Genomic DNA, 18,885 nt, shown 5'->3' on the forward strand with positions numbered 1-18,885 from the left:
AATATAGTAAATAATCAAGATTCATTACATTATATCAAGACCTATCTCATTATATATAAATTCTAAGTGATATCATTAGATAAACCAGTTGATAGATTTAAGTGATTCCATTTGATTATAAGCCAATAAATGATTTAAAACCCATTACCGCATTAGTTCTGGTGTCAACGATACCTGTTAATCAGAAATAATTTTCCATACATTGGGGATTGTTGGACACATTTTATCTGTATTAATGTCATTAAGAGTCCAATCTTGTTCAATTCGCTGTCATCCGTGGGACAGACGAAGAAATAAACGTCCGTCAACAAACGAGTTCGCTGTAAGAGGGTGAGATATTATCAGCTCAAAGACATTAAGTTGTGGGCTAGCTTACACATTTTATGGTGTACCACCTCGAGTTATTTCATAAAATAATGTGTTGGATGCGTTTTTAAGCTGAACACCAAAAGACGACTAAATTGAATAAACTGGACGTATAAAAAGCTACTTTATGATATAAAACGTTTTGTATTCACACCAAACCACTTGATTCCCCTTGATACGTGTTAGTTTGTTCAAATAAAAACAACATTATAAGTGATGAACTGGAAACGTTTTATTGTATTAATTACAAATTACAAACATTTATTTGGTGTCGGGTGATGTAACATATGGCTTACCATAAAAACCAAACATCCACCAAAGAACGTAATTAGAGTTTTTGAGACATAATTAGAAAAACGTTTTGTTTAGTAATCTTTTTGGTGTCGTTATAGTGAAAATGAAAATGTTTGATTTGTAGGTTTTTTTTAAATGTCATCATATGGGAAACAATCTCTTTTCTGTTCACGATTCACTGAAATTATATGAAACGTATGCATATTTTTTTAATATTCTGTCGGCTTCGGTGGCCGAGTTTTCTTCAGAAAATGCCTGTACCAAGTCAGAAATATGACAGTTGTTTTCCATTCGTTCCGTTGGTTGATATAGTCGAACGTTAGATTTTGTCAGGTTTTATAGACATAATTTACCCTTGAGTTCGGTATTTTTGTTTATACTTTTTTTCAAAGTAGTTCATCTACTGTCACTAGTCAGTCAACACTGAGGTTATGAGTTCGAACCCCGCACTGCAAAAATGAACCGGGTTGGTTTAATTGTATAATAACCGAACAAAGACAATACAAATACAAACCGCCTTACACTATAAAACTTAAGTTTTACCGTTTTTGATGTCTAGGGAATCTAGGGAGATTAAATATAGCAAGACGAAAGTTGTGTTTTTCTTTCACCTTAAACCAAACTTAAACCTATCTTAAACCAAAACTTTGACCTGTTGTGTGTGTTGTTCGTTCACATTTCAATAGTCAGTCATCCACGAAATCTTGGTCAAAATTCTTAATTTGGCATATATTTAAATAGTAAACTTCTTAATTTTAAAACATGTGTACTAAGTTTCATGTTGATGTGAAGACAGACCACTTTAAAACAAAACGTTAATGTACCTTAAACCAAAACTTTGACCTGATACGGCATGATCGGACACATAGACCAGAAAACATAATGCCCCTATATTATCATAGTCGGGGCATAACATTTCAGATACAAATAGACCTTGTGTAATGCCTAGAACAACCTGTATATAATTTTAATACAGAAAAATAAAAGTATATCTATGTCATGCTTCAACCATAGATCAGCAATTGATGTTCATCCTCCCAAAAATGACAGAAGCAATGATTGAACCAAAAAAAGTAAACATAGTATGCATATAGTCTTCATTTTGTATGGTATCAAGATTGTTCTTATGGGAGTTTTTTTTTATTATGTCAACTTCATAAATTTAATAACATGTATATAGAATAGAAATTTTAAAAATGTGAATAACCAATTGCACGCCTGTTTGGTTTTGTAAATATGCTGCCACGCACAATCGGTGAAACGCTGGAATACTTCGTGTATTTGTTTTGTCTTTAAGCTGTCATTGATGTCGCGTTGCAAGGCTGTGTGATTCGCATAAAAGGTATGGTACCATAAACCTTGCTTTAACCTTTTACCGCCAGACAGTGCATGTTAAAATACATGTTCAATCTGTCGGTTGATATGTTAATAAAATCTTTACTGTTTTTTCATTGATTTTAAACTTTCAATTTTTAAAAATAACTTGGTGTTTTCTTATTTCTCAGTCTCTTGACAACTTCAACTGAACCATCGTAAACGGCTTGGTATTATTTGCATTATCCAGACGCAGTTAGATTAAAAAAAGTAAAACATAATATTATATTGAACTCACGAATAGTGTGACGAAATATCAAATACGACAATGGAAAATATATGGTAAGGTTATACACGTGCTTACCCTTCCGGAGCACCTGAGATCACCCCCAGTTTTTAGTGGGGTTCGTGTTGCTCAGTCTTTAATTTTCTATGTTGTGTTTTGTGTACTTTTGTTTATCTGTTGGTTTTTTCTTTTTTGGCCATGGCGTTGTCAGTTTATTTTTGACTAATGAGTTTGAATGTCCTTTTGGTATCTTTAATCTCTCATTTATATATCCTTTAATGCTCTTTGGTCGGGTTGTTGTCTCTTTGACACATTCCTCATTTCCATTCTCAAATCTTATTAAAGGACACAAATCCTTTGGTACAAAGACGTCCTCTTACCTACCAACATTACATAGGAACACATAAAATGGTTGCAACTTCATATTTAGGTAGTTGAAATATGTCTTGGGCAAGTTGCGAAAACAGACAAAATCTTTCTTGATGGCTTACGACTGATAAACCGAAGACTTCACTCTTTCTTTACAAATGTTTGCGTTTATTGGTTAAAAGTTAGATAGTCTCGCATAACTGAAACTCTCGCAATAAGAAAGCTTCTAATATGAGAAATAAAACTTCCATATGACCAGATAAACAAGAAATGTTATATATGGATTATGAAATTTTAACTTGTTAAATGTGCTGGTGGCAAGAAATTTAAATGAATAAAGGAATGTATTTAATAAAGAATCACAAATGACTAACACAGATTAAATGATAAACGCCTCAAGGCTTCGTGATTATGAAAATTGAAATATATATTAGATTTTTATTATTTCATTTTATTTTAAACAGTATTCGGAAATAAACCTTTAATGATTTTGTTTAATATAATAACGCTTAAGGGTTTCCTTCAGGCGTGTCTAGGATGTGCTTGTTAAAAAAAAAATTTGGCAAACATTTGAAACCTGAATTTCAAAGGAAAATATTTTTATTAGTAATTTTATTAGTCTAAATGTATGTCCTACAGAGAGACTTGTATATTTTAGTTGTGTGAAAACTTGAACCAGGTGCATGAAACAACTAAAACATTACTCCGTCTCCGCCTTAAGTAGATTTAAACTAAAGTTAAATTATAATTTATTTGTTGTCTCACAGTCTATACACCACACACTCGTATAGTCAATGAAAATAACACTTGATAAATTTGGCGCTTCCGAAAAGCTTTCTTTTCGGGATTTACCTTCATCAGGAACGATCAAACTTAATTATTTGAAAGCTTGGGATGCATACGTATACGTTAATATTAAGAGATATATGATAAAAAAGGGACCTAAAAAGAATCGTCAAATTTATCTAAAGTCTACTTTTCATGAAGGAGTTGGAACGTTACTTTCCTAATAATTTCTTTATTTATCAACGTGGAATTTTAGACAAAATTGATATAGAATAATGTCAGTACCGAAGCACTGACTACTGATCAGATGATACCCTAGAGGACCAGCAGTGGTATTGAACCAGTCAAGCCAAGGTACTATACGTCGATTAATTCGACGTACATGAGTAATTTTTCTGCTGGTTGAATATGTTTCGAGTGGGATCAAACTAAACTTGATAGCTACAGAACATAACCAAATGAAATAATCTAAACAAACATACAATTAAAAAATTCTTTCTTGAATTGTCCGTTTATAAATTTTGAAATTATAAAGACACTAAGTTTAAATTCTATTCCCTCAGGTAAAGTTGACTTTTGATGGATTTGGATATTTTTGTAGGTTCTTTTTGGCCATATAGCTCTTCAACTGTTTTGGTTCTTATACATCCTTGGCTTTCAAATATTCGACTTTGGGCGATACTGATGAAGGTAAATCCAGAAAAGCGCTTCGGACGCATGAAATTTATAAAGTGTTATTTTCATTTTTTAATCTAACAAAGACGTCAACAAAAATGTTTTTGAAGTGAATAGTTAATATTATATAGTACAGTATAGTAAACCATAATGGCAGAAACACACTCTTTCTAAGAAAGTAAAAAGTTAAGTTAAATACAAATACAAGGGTACACTAAATAAAAACAACACTACAAAAATTTCATGTGTCCGGCACCAGGAACGCCCAAAGCCAACGTTGAAAGCTGGATGTTTAAATTTCGAAAGAAGTCCAAAAGGGACAAAATAATAAAATTCAAAGGAAGGAAAAATTGCAAAAGTAAATAAAATAATACACATCGTCAGCACCAAGAATCTATAACTCAAGACCATCTTGTATTTTTTTGTGAAGTTGACACTGAATATTTATCTATTAAGCCTTGGTACCTTACGAAGATTTTGAAGAAAAAGGACAAGACATTCTTTCACAAAACCCTGGCTCATTATTTTTTTTTTGCACAGACGCAAATGACGTTTTACAAAGTCCGAGTAAAAGCTACACGGTCTTGAATATCGTATGAGTAGAGAAATGTATACAGGAAGCTGTGTTTGTGGCTAATGGGACCCAACCATAAAAGTCTGGATTTGTTAATGGCGAGAATATCATCAATATATTTGTTTGTGAAATTAAATGATCTAGATTCTTTGATCTTATTTTTTTATAAGTGTCTGAAGGATCTCCGAATAATATGAAACAAAGAAAAAGATCGTCAAGAAGATGCACACGGTTTGGTACCATAGGAATGCCGAGTAGCTGATGGAAAATTAGACCTCTAATCTTAACAAACATTTTGTCTATGAGAAACTCAAGGATACTGATCATTTGTTCTTCGGTGTAGCATTATTTATCCTCGGGATCATTTTTATCAAAATATTCCGAACTGTATCCCAAAACAACGAATTTGTAGCGTATGGTACCCAGCTTATGAAGAAAAGCATTAAAGATTATTTCTATAAGATTTTATATTTTTTCACCAATTAAGATTAGATTTTAACGTCTTTAAAATATAACAAAAGTACTTTACATAAAAAATGAAATTAAGACAATATGTATTTTTACACAAATTTTAAAGATACAATTGTGGTTTTGATTTAGAGGCAACACTTAATCTAGTTTACGGATGTTCAAATCTCGCAAATTAGTATGAAATCTAGAAGTTAAATTTCTATATATATCATAATTCTTGACAAGCTATCCCATTGTATGTGCATATGATTTCATGCTAGCATTCAGTGTGACTATCAAAACGTAGAATTATACTTATGAGGTCTTAACATTTTAGGTCATTTTTCTTTATCTTAAAAAAAAAAAAAACGCCTAGTCTGCAAAATTCTCATGAAAATGATTTTACTATTAAATTTTTCTGTAATTATATTATTTCTTTATTTTGTACATTGTGTATTTCTGTAATCAGTTAGTATTGACAAATCCTTCTCTTTCTTTCTAAATTTCAACAGTCATTCTTTATACTTTTGCACCAATTATTCTCTATTCGTTTTGCTATTTCTTTTTCTATTCATTGTTTTTTTTTTGGCCATTATTCTCTATTCTGTAAAATCCATCTAGACCCTCACTAATGGCAACTTTGCACAATATCGGTCCATCGATAATGTATGTATGTTGGTATCTTTCGCCTCTATTTTGAAGTTATAGTTTTCTACTTTATGTTTTGTTTCAGTAATTTTGTTGACCACCATATTCAAAATTCTGTGAATTACTCTGTCGATGACGAGAATGTCAAAATTTGAATACACAAAACTGTCGAGAGCTGATAAATGTCGTAATCTACGAAATTTTATGGTGCAAGGCATAGGTCACTGTAGCCATATTTGGAAAAAAACTTTTACTTTTATTGTTGATTTTAATGCTCTTTGAACTTCGCCATCGATTTTACCTTCCGAGCACCACTATGTAGGTTGCACTTCTGTAAAAACAGGCAACGCAATTTCCCAAAACTCCTTTTACGGCTAAAACTGTGCCACTTTAACTATGAAGTTTCGTAAAAAAAAATATATCTTGGAATGGAAAGTTTACATGCACTATTATTCTTTGCAAAGGTCAAAATATAGGTCTGTGCGGCATATTTGCAACATTTATATGCCACGAAATTATGCACGATATTGCGTCTCAATCGATAACTATGGCAAGCCGTTCTCGTCAAAACTATGCTTAAACTATTTTTCGAAAAATTTACACACTGAGAATAAAAAAAACAAAACTGCTGAGATTAAAAAACCTAAAAATACACACTGAGATTTCATGAAGACGCACTGAGATTACAAAATGTGAAAAACACATACTGAGAATTGAAAATTACACAGTGACATTTCAAAAAGACACACTGAGATGAAATAAACTGAAAAACACACACTGATAATTTGAAATTACACACTGAGAATTTAAAATTACACACTGAGATTTGTACATATCTAATTAGCATACTTAATCTGAATCTATTACAAGCTTAAAACAACTTCGTTAGTCCTTCAATTTGGCGCCAGATGTTTTATAAGAAACATTAGAAATACAACGTATAGAAAAACTACGTTATTAAAGACCATTAGAACAAGAAAAATACAAACTTACTCTCATTACACAATATAACCAAATGGTGAAAAACTTTATCAAAATTATAAGAAAACATTGGAACAGTCTGCTAAAAGACAAACAATGCAGTGAAATTTTTACCAAAGTGCCTATTATAGTATATAAACGTAACAAAAATATAAAAGATTTCCATGCAAAATCAGGGTAACAGTTGAAAGACTTTTGAAAAGGACCCATGCTTAAACAGTTTTAAGCAAACAATCCCGATGCACTGTTAGTAATAATCTGAATTATAGGCAACAAACTTATGAATATGAGTTAGCAAAAACAAGGTTAAGTCTTGAAATTTATTACGAATGTTGGTTGAAGGAACCACATTTCATTATAATGACGAGAGTTCGGGAGACCAAGATATTAATCTGTTGAATTATTCATCTCATGAATATTCATTAGTAATGTGAATATTAATCTCGGTGAGTATCTTTGAAATCTCAGTGTGTAATCAACAATTCTCTGTGTGTGTTTTCAATTTATTTCATCTCAGTTTGTCTTTTTAAAATCTCAGTGTGTGTTTTTTATTTTTTTAAACGTCAGTGTGTCATTTCAAAATCTCAGCGTGTAATTTCGATTTCTCAGTGTGTTATTTTAGGTTTTTAAATCTAAGTGTATAATTTTTTCGAAAAAAGGGTTTAAACATAGTTTTGACGAGAACGGCTTGCCATAGATAACGACGCAATTTGACGTTTCCACCGATAATCGAGATTATTTTTTTCGTCCGCAAAGTTGTTTGTCGTCTAGAGATATTTACCTTTTAAGGCTTAACTATTTTATTTATTACTGGGAGTGTACGTTATTTTTTGTTTGTTTTTAATATACAAAGTCCTAATCCTATTGCAATTCCCAGTTTCTTCAATAAAATTTCAGCACTCAGTTTCCTTTATAATCAAGATGCATTGTTTTATCTTTCATATCTTCATATTTTGTTTCCTGGATGGCTTCAACTATTCTTATACTTGTTTGTACTCATGAAAGAGGTGGTATATAGAGAAATTGAAAGTCCAATTCTATTAGAAGTGTAACTCCGTGGCATGCAATTTATAAGAAGATTTCGTGATTTGTTTTTGAGAGTAACACACCAGCTTTATTAGGACCTCTTATATACTGACAACTATTTTGGTCTCAAAAATATTTCAAATTTTAAGAATTTTCTGAATTACTAAAATCAACCCAAATATTCTACAGGAAAACTAACTGCCGTGTCCTGAATTTAGATAAGAAATACGAAATTTCATATTTCTCGAAATTAATTTATGCATGCACGTTGTATTCATGCGCAAGTAACACTAAATGGGAAGCATACGAACTGGTATTCCGGATTAGAATATGCAGTTGCGTCCTCAAGTATATCCATTCTAGGCTCAAATCTAATGTTAGTTGAATTCGGATGTCAAACTATCTACCTCAAGTGTTTTGACTCCGGATTCATTGCCATTAAATCTAGACTTTGTGTGAACGAAAACTGTTATTGTTGTCAAATAGAATTCCGATTTTGTTGTCTCGTGTGAACAGGGTGTAATATAATGTAAATGAACCAATACGTGTGTAGGATAGCTTGTCAACACAATGCATCCAATTTTCAAAATCGTAACATATTGCAAAGCTTTAGATGCTATAAGGGTGAACTATTTAAAAAAAAAAACAATAATAAAATTTAGTTAACATACATTCCTGTTGATAATCTTTTCCGAAAATGTAAGATATACTACCAATAGATACAAACGTCATCTATTGATGGACATTTTTGTATCAAATTATTCTCTTTTTCAAGTCTAACTTTCCATTTAATGAATATATTGCTATACAAAAAATAATAAGAGACTTATAAAACCATACTAAAATGGTATGAAATAATTAACGTAGCAATAAAATGATTTTTGTAAATTTTTAATTGCGTTTTTTATGAGATGCAAGGATTTAACAATCTTGTGAATTGAAAATTTTCATTATTACAGTTTAAATTTTAGAAACTTATTTATTTGTGTGCATCCCTCATAATAAGTGCTCATGTGTTGCATATAATTTTCATAATTTTTTTTTAAAACTGTAGGACATAATATAACATTAGTAGTTATATTTTATTAATGATAAAATTAGTTTCAGTTTAAACTTAATAATTGTTCAGGTTATGATGGAAATACAAAAAAATCACGTGATAAACATTCAGAAATAATCACTATATTCTTGGACATTCTATATTGTCAGTATTCTATTCCCAGGTTTATTGCCACAATGCACAACAGCACGTTGTATTGAATACTACACACACAACGCGCACAGGGACCGTCTGCAACGTAAATTATATATTTGCGTTAATATCATTATACATGTACTTGATATTTAATAATCGTTCACATCAAAACAAATATGTTCTGTCAAATAGCAAATAGGTTGGAATATATAAATATTTTTTACTGCAATCTATAGAGCAAGTCTACTTTTTACATCGGATGACCGTGAGGTCATTCCGGTGTATTGCTATCGCCTAAATTTCCATTATGCAATTTAGTTTTGGGTTTTATAAAAATTATAGATCCGCGGACATTATCTAGTGCAAAATTAAATTCCTTATCGCTTGTTTTAAATTCATTTTTTCAATGAATACTCCAAAAAATATTTTTTTTAAACACAAATTAATAATATTAAAATGTTTTGTCGTTAGAAATATTTATAAATAAGTCAAACAATCTTTAATATCTATGACGTACCGAAAAATTATTGTTGCGGATGAATACCACGAATGCGCATTCATCAAGAGCGTGTTTGAAAGAAACTGGAGAGGCGATCAATACAGGAAATTATACACAGAAAGGTAACAGTTGAACGGCAAACGCCTGAATCGGACAGATAAAGGTCAATCTGTCGACACAAAAAGTTCCCGTATGTAAAATGTTTACGCCCACCTATAATTTTTTTCTACGGCATCTTTGAGAATGATGTTCCGTTCTGTAGGAAATTAAAACATTAAATTAACTGAAACACAGAATAGTAAGTGTAGAAAACAAATTAAAAGATATATTTGCACATGACTGGTTATGCATGATACGCTGGCAATGTGCGCAATGTCCTTTAATCCAAGATTGAAAATTAGTTTGTTTCCTACGTCAAAATGGCGGATTCCAATGTTTACATTTTTCCATCAATTTGAGAGCTGACACAAATTCGTATCCAATCATTAATTTGCATATTATGTACAGTGTAGGGTAGCTTATCCAATGGGATTTACTGTTACAGAGTGGTTATACGTTACCATCCATCGTTACAAAAGTGGGATGTGTTTTGTGTGTATAGCTGAAGAATGTTTGTGTATTCAATTTTACGGTAAAAAAATCAATGTTATCTTCATTACATTTCCATGCATACACAAGTCATAACAGCAAATGCATTTTTATAAAACTTTTAAGGTTAACAGACATGTTTAACTGTGTGCTTTAGCAAAAATTCGTGCAAATAAACCTGATAGGTCGTTTTGAATTCAAGCACAGCAGACAAACACGTGGTCGATCATTGATGTTTGTTTACCTAAATTGCAAGTTGTTGTTACTAAAGACTTAGAAATAACCACTATTGTTTTATTATCGTTTCACAGCAGATAGAATTAATTTTACAATTGCATTTTAATACTTTCAAGAGTTCAGTGGCGGATCCAGAACTTTTCATTAGGGGGGGAGGGGGGGGGGGGGCTGACTGACATAAAGAGGGGAGAGGGCGCCCCAGTCATGCTTCAGTGATCCCCTATATAATCAACCAAATTTTGAATAGTATATAGATGTTAAAAAAAACAAATGTATATACTGATTCCAGACTAATATTTTGGGCTATTAATTCAAAAATAATTGATGTTTTTTAATTAATTGAATAACAACTTATTGCAATAATCATGATGATACAAACTAGCATTCTGATATGTGATACATATATAACTTTATACAGCTATTTTTCTGAAATTGTAATGTATGTCATAAAAAAGAGATTTTTGGTAAAAGTTAGCAAAATTGTCAGTATTTCAACCACATTCATGAATATAGGCCTAGGAAACTTCAATTTTTTAGCGCAGAGATTGACAAGCTAAGTCATGACTATAAATTCAGAAATTATCATGAGGTTTTATTAAAGTAAATAATGCGATTAAATTGTTTATCGCAATAGAAAGAACTTGCATTCTGATTTGATACTATGAGATTTTTTCTGATATTAGAATAATAAATATCTCATTGTTGTCCATTCTTCAAAAAATTTCGCCCCACTATTAAAATTTATCTGTTTTTAATATGATTGTCTTGACCTCATTTTCATAGTTCAGTGACTACTAGAAGAATTATTTGCTATGTTGATTCTCTATTATAAGTAATAAGATAACGATTTTTGTATGTGTGCAACTAGTAAGGTCATAATGCCAGTCTAACAGTTCTCATTTGACCTCGTCAACATTTCATGGATAATTCACAAAGTTAAGTTTCCTAATTAAAGTCCATATCTCAGATATGATAGTAAATTTTATTATGTGTACTATATTGTAAGGTGAACATATCTGTCTGGCAAGTATTATATACACACCTGTCATTGATCCATAACACAACACAACTTGAGGTCATCCGATGTCCAGTACTTCAGTACTTTGATTTACTTCTGATCTACAAATAAATTTGAAATATACAATGTCACGATGTAGCCTATCTATAGAGGGACCGTATTAAAGACATAGATAACTATCTGTATAAATGATCGAAATTTTTCGAGACGTTCCGATAATCTTATTTCTTAGGATATCTGAATTGCCCATAGAAGCTACATAAACTCTCCAAGATATAAGCGTACAGGGGGTTCACGCAAAAAATCGCACTAAAAACATTTGATAACACATAAATAGCATCCCGAGCTGTTCAAAACGTACGAAAATCGTAGAGTGGACAAACTTGCAAGACATTGGATTTGTACAAAAACGAGGTCGTATTAAGTAACAAACTATAAAAAAGTATGCAGTAGTTTTGAATCGTTCAAGTACAATTACGGAAAAGCACTATGTTATATAATTGATATCAAATATTTTAATCAAGGATATCGCAATTGACAGTTTATCTGTAAAAAGTGCCAAAATTCGACATTGAACATTCTGCAAGACATATTCAGTTACGTTTTTATTTGTGGCGTGATTTCGGTTTTGAAATGATATATCTATGTTCTTTTGTAAGCATCATATATCAAAACGAAATACCATATCACCGTTAATCAAAAAAAAAAACAACACATAAACTTTGATAACTTTAAAACATTTTCTGAAATCTGACCATCGTAAAAACTATCTACGTTTGCCAAAAATCATTTTTGCCTTTGAATCGACGTTAATTCGATAAAACAAATATAATATATTTATGGCCCCAGTTCCAATGTTATAACAGGAGACCTTAACATCGTTCGTGACCGAGAGTTGAAATCATTCCTCAGTAAAGGACCTAAATATCGTCCCCCGTTAATCATTAATTGGAATGAGTGTCGTAACATCATCCACGACTCACTCCGTACTTACTGCTCTAAATGGATAAAACGAGAAAAAGCTGACAAGAAATCATTAGATTCTTTTTTTAATTCGATAATGAACATTGTTGATATACGAATTCAACATTTTAAAGAACATTTTACTCCTAACAACAATCATAATAGCCCAATTTCTCGTATCAAACATAAGCTAAAAGAACTCGCCAAGGAATTTGTTTTTGTCCCAGCTGATAAGGCTGCTAACAATATCATATTGTTTGACGTAAATTTTACATTGAGGTTCTAAAAAAGGAAATCACGAATTCACCAACATTCCAACTGACTCCATTTACGGAAAATGACATCTGTAACAAACATAAACTTTTAGCTATCTCTTTACAAGCAGAACCAAATACAATGAAAGTTCCAACTATGTACTGGCTTCCGAAGCTGCACAAAACTCCTTACAAATATAGAGTTATTTCGTCTTCAAGCCATTGTTCCACTACTAAACTATCTATTCTACTTACTAGTACACTTGGTACAATCAAACACCTGGTAATAAATTGTTCAAATAAGGTCTTTGAAAATAGTGGAATTAATTACTTTTGGAGTGTCAAAAATTCGTTGGAAGTACTTGATATATTGCATGCTTATATTGGTGATTTTGAGCCTGGTACCTTTGATAACTATTTGAATCTGTTCATAGTTTTGATTTTTCTACCCTATATACCACTTTGCCTCATAATCTTATTAAGAAAAAATTCACACACCTGATTAAATGGGCATTTAAAAAGTCGGAATGCGAATATATATGTTCGAACTCTTTTAGTTCATTTTTTAGTAACAACAAACAAAAGAACTATGTCAATTGGACCTGCTTTGATACTATAACTGCCCTTGAATTTTTACTAGATAACATTTTTGTTCGCTATGGAGATTCCGTATATCGTCAGGTTATCGGAATTCCCATGGGAACTAACTGTGCACCACTTATTGTGGACCTGTTTCTGTATTTTTATGAGTTACAATTTATGACTAAAATCAGCAAAGACCCATCGAAACAACATCTGATTCAAAAATTTAATAACACTTTTAGATATTTAGATGATATATTGGCTCTCAATAATGACGACTTCAGTATGTACACTAAAGAGATTTATCCTGCCGAACTGACTTTAAATAAAGCTAATACTAACAATGAACTCTGCCCTTTCCTGGATCGTGATGTCAATATCTTTAACGGGAAGCTTAATACCAAAATTTATGATAAAAGAGATGATTTTTCATTTCCTATTGTTAATTATCCATTTTTAGATGGTGACGTTCCCTTGTCACCATCTTATGGTGTTTATATATCTCAACTTGTTCGATTCGATCGTGTATGTAACAACGTATTTGATTTCAACGAAAGAAATCTCTGTATTACTAAAAAATTATTACGCTAGGGTTTTCGATATCACAAACTAGTCAAAACATTTACTAAATTTTATCATCGGTACAAGGACATCATTCGTAAATATAAATCAACATGTAGACATCTTATACGTTCAGGTATTTCACATCCAATATTTTATGGTAATATTCTTTACAAAACACAAAAATGTCGGCATTCACCTCAAAAGCTAACCAAACCTTTAAACAAACTTATTCGGAAGGGATATAGTTACGATACTGTTGTCAGGTCATTAAGGATTGCATATTATGGTATTAATATTGATTCACTCATAGGGTCTTTACATCGGAAATAAACACATTTATTCTAAAACAAGTTGTTGGCATGATACGGGTTATGTTCTTCTCATATATTTTATGATGGTATGATACTAAACCCCTAACGGTAGGGATTGTACCTGATTTTCATATGATGAAGAAATAATCTTTCAATCAGTTTAATTGAAGTCTGGAGCTGGCATGTCAGTAACTGCTAGTAGTCCTTTGTTAATTTATGTATCATTGTAATTTTGCTTAGTTACTTTTGTTACCTATTCTGACATCGGACTCGTACTTCTTTTAAACTGAGTTTTACTGTGCGTATTGCTATGTGTTTCTTTATTCTACATTGGCTAGAGGTATAGGGGGAGGGTTGAGATCTCACAAAACATGTTTAACCCCGCCGCATTTTTGCGCCTGTCCCAAGTCAGGAACCTCTGGCCTTTGTTAGTCTTGTATGTTTTTTAATTTTAGTTCCTTTATATGTTTTGGAGTTTAGTGTGACGTCCATTTTCACTGAACAAGTACACAATATTATTTAGAGGCCAGCTGAGGACCACCTCTGGGTGCGGGATTTTCTCGCTGCGTTGAAGACCCATTGGTGGCCTTCGGCTGTTATCTGCTATTTGGTCGGATTGTTGTCTCTTTGACATATTCCCCATTTTCATTCTCAATTTTATAAATGAAATAGGCCATAGAAAACTCGCGAAGTTCACCTTCTTATGATCCATTAATAAAAAACGAAATCAAGTTTATAGATTTTTAGAAATGGTACTACCTACCTAGTCTATAGATATAAAGATTATAAAGCTTATCTGTTGTGATTCTTTACCAGAGTTGCTAATCATTCTATTGCATATGATTTCGCCGCATCGACCCATTAACGTGCGATAACGTGCGTAACGTATACACAAGAAAATCGCATGGTCAATAAAAATAACATTTTATGAATTTCGCGCTTCCGAAGAGATGTTCTGGATTACTTCACCAAGAGCGCTCAAACCTAAATTGATGAAAGCCAGGGAGGCATATGCTGCAACATTAGGAGCTATATGACCAAATCAAAATGGGACCGAAAAATAATAGAGAAATTTAACTAAGGTCAACTAGGTCTGAAGGACATTAGCTGTCAAATTCATGTTCACTGATTTGACTTAAATTCTCATATTTGATTTATAACATACTAAAAAGTGTATTCAAAATACAATAAGTCTAAAATAAACATTTAATAATGCATGGACCCAAGAATATATTTCAGCATATCTCGTGTATTTTAGTCTAGACGCTATCTAATTAACCATTGAGGTGACCTCTGTAGACTGTCGACGGTCATATTTCCCGATATAAACATAATACACAAGAAAATCGCATGGTCAATGAAAATAACATTTAATGAATTTCGTGCTTCCGAAGAGATGTTCTGGATTACTTCACCAAGAGCGCTCAAACCTAAATTGTTGAAAGCCAGGGAGGCATATGCTGCAACATTAGGAGCTATATGACCAAATCAAAATGGGACCGAAAAATAATAGAGAAATTTATCTAAGGTCAACTAGGTCTGAAGGGCATTAGCTGTCAAATTGATGTTCACTGATTTGACTCAAATTCTCATATTTGATTTATAACATACTAAAAAGTGTATTCAAAATACAATGAGTCTAGAATAAACATTTAATAATGCATGGACTCGAGAATATATTTCAGCACATCTCGTGTATTTTAGTCTAGACGCCATCTAATTAACCATTGAGGTTACCTCTGTAGACTTCCGACGGTCATATTTCCCGATATAAACATAAATATAAACATAAAATTATAGCGACCACGTGCAATTAGATTTTTCTAGGTCTGTTTGATGTCACGATATAAGTTAATAAAATAATTTGTACATCGTTTTTACCTGTATAAGAATGATTTGTTGTGGATCTAATCAATCAACAAAATGGTTCACCCTTGTTTCACTTTCAATGTTGACATTCATTTCCTTTAAATAGCTGAACACGCATAGTACATGCGTAAAAGAGGGACGAAAGATACCAGAGGGACAGTCAAACTCATAGATCGAAAACAAACTGACAACGCCATGGCCAAAAATAAAAAGACAAACAGACAAATAATAGTACAGATGACACAACATAGAAAACTAAAAACTAAGCAACACGAACCCCACCAAAACTAGGGGTGATCCATCTCCAGCTAAGAAGTTAAATTGAAGTTCACATGAGGTCGAATTATTCACTTGAAAGTCAATAGTTCTTGAAATTTTTTTGACAAATTTGGGCCAAACAAACAGTTCATAACGAAATATTATTTCAAAATTTCGTTTTTATCAATACTTGAAACAAAAAGATTCGTATCTTATTTTTTTGTCTAAATCGTAACTAATGCCCCTTTAATTAATTTCTTAATTTATCAACGGGGAATTTTAGAAAAAAATATGCTTTACAATAATGTCAGTACCGAAGCACTGACTACTGAGCAGATGATACCATCGAGGACTAACAGTCCAACAGCAGGGGAACTGACCCAATTTAGGTACTACACGTCGTTTCATTTGATATACATGAGTAAATTTTTCTGCAGATTGAATATATTTCGAGTGGAATCAAGCTAAACTTGATATGTGAAAACGAAAATATTTAAAATTGTGCGAAGTATCAAGTTCTCTCTTTGATATCTTCCGCTTCTTTTTTATTCTTTCCATTGCACGAGATAGAAAAGTGTAATTATTTCTACGTCTTTGTATTGTAGTCAAATCATGATTAAAAAGTTTTTTTTGTGTGTTTAGAAAGAGTAATTAATTTATTCAAACTGAAAGAAATTTATCCATTTATTAGTTATATTTAGGATATATTTCTTCCTATGATTTCGTGGATAAAAAGTGTCGTATTTTAATATATGTGTTTAGTAATATTTCATACCCAAGAGAGCCTATTAACCTTCTTAATACGGGCAGTTTCACTACGAGCAAGACAAGTGTTTCTTTTATGTTCAGTCTGTTGACCAGCAATTAGGGTCATCTCTGATATAAGTCTACATTTCCACCTCTGAATGGTACATGATGGCCTCGCGAAAGGCCCTATTGATAAAGTTTACAAGAAAACTTTCCGGAAATTAGTAATTTGAAAACAAAATAAACTGATTCATGATTAATTATTAATGTTTTTCTTGTACTTTTTGTGTCTATTTTAATCTATTATACCGATGTTAAAAAAAATAAGTGATTTCCTGTACCGATTTTGATTCACGTTCTTTTGTGTAACTTTTGTTACTCCACTGAAAAATGTTATGACACAAATACTGAACTAAAAGGTAAACTCAAAAAGGGAAAGTTCATAAAAACTGATAACACCAAACGCTCGACTATATCCAGCGATGGAACGACTGGAAAACAACTGTCACATTTCTGACTTGGTACAGTCATTTTCTGAAGAAAATGAATGGTTAAACAATACAATTTGGACCGTTTATATTATTAAACCTGACAATAATTGGAATTCAGCCTAAAATATTTTGTAAACATACGTCATAGGTATACAACATAGCTAAATCAAATAATCCAAACAAAAAACTTGCAATAGTCCGGTCTGTGTTTTTGTTTCTTGTTTTTCTACTTTGTATCGAGCTGATTAGTTAAGTCCTTTTAAACAGATTTTTAAAGTTTGTTCATATGATGTGCTGTTACACCACTGTCCCAGGTTAAAGGAGGGTTGGGCGTCCTCAAACAAGTTTAACACCGCCACATTATGTATGTCTGTCCCAAGTCAGGTGCCTGTATTTCAGTGGTTGTCGTTTGTTACTGTATATCATATTTGTTTTTCGTTTACTATTTTGTACATAAATCAGCCCGTTAGATTTCTCGTTTAAATTGATTTACATTTGTCATTTCGGGTCCTTTTATAGCTGACTATGCGGTATTGGTTTTGTTAGTTGTTGAAGACCTTACGGCCACTTATAGTTGTTAACTTTTATGTCATTTGGTCACTGGTTGAGATTTGTCTGATTTGCAATCATACCACATCTTATTTTAAATTAAATCTAACAAAGACGCCAACAAAAACAGTTTTTGTATTTGTCTTTTGTAGACAAACGCACGTCGCGTACACAATTTTTATCCTAGTATCCATTATGATCGAGTTTATTCACAACCACTGGGTCGATGCCATTGCTGTTGGAGGTTTCCTCCCCGAGGGCACTTCTGTGTTGACATGACTTATCATGATCATAATTATAAATTACCTGTTAACACAACTTATAATTTTTCGAAAAACTAAGGATTTTCTATCCCAGGAATAAATTACCGTAGCTGTATTTGGAAAAACTATCGAATTTTGGATCAGATCCAGATGACGTTTTACAAAGTCCAAGTAGCACCTGCAAGGTCTTGAGTATCGATGAGTTGAGAAGTGTATACTCCATACGCGTGTGAAGAAGGTGGACACGGCGTTTGCTGTTTCTTTAATCTATAATTCTGGAGGAAGTATTGATTCGAACCAATCAGAAAAGTTTCAATGTGTTAATGGAGAGAATATCTTCATTATATCTTTATGTGAAAAAAAAATATAGCTTTTTTGATCTTCTTTTTTAAATAAGTTCGAAGGATCTCCGACTCATGATAAACTAAGAAAAGATCAGCCAGGAAAAGTGCACGAATGGATCCCATAGAAATGCCGACAATCTGATGGAAAATTATATCTCAAAATTTAACAAATAGATTGTCAATGAGAAACTCCAGCATACTGGTCACCTGTTCTTCGGTGTAGCTGTTTTTTTTTTTGGTTTTTTTTTTACAATTTTCCGGAAATATAACAGTGTTTTTCCGTATATTTTAATTTACTAATAAATCGTTCTATATAATACAATACTACTATAACATGTTGTATAACAAAAAAATGCAGTTGGGATTTAATTTTACAATTTGGTA

The sequence above is a fragment of the Mytilus californianus genome, unplaced genomic scaffold, assembly GCF_021869535.1.
Source record: "Mytilus californianus isolate M0D057914Y unplaced genomic scaffold, xbMytCali1.0.p SCAF_7, whole genome shotgun sequence".
NCBI classification, from domain to species: Eukaryota; Metazoa; Mollusca; class Bivalvia; order Mytilida; family Mytilidae; genus Mytilus; species Mytilus californianus.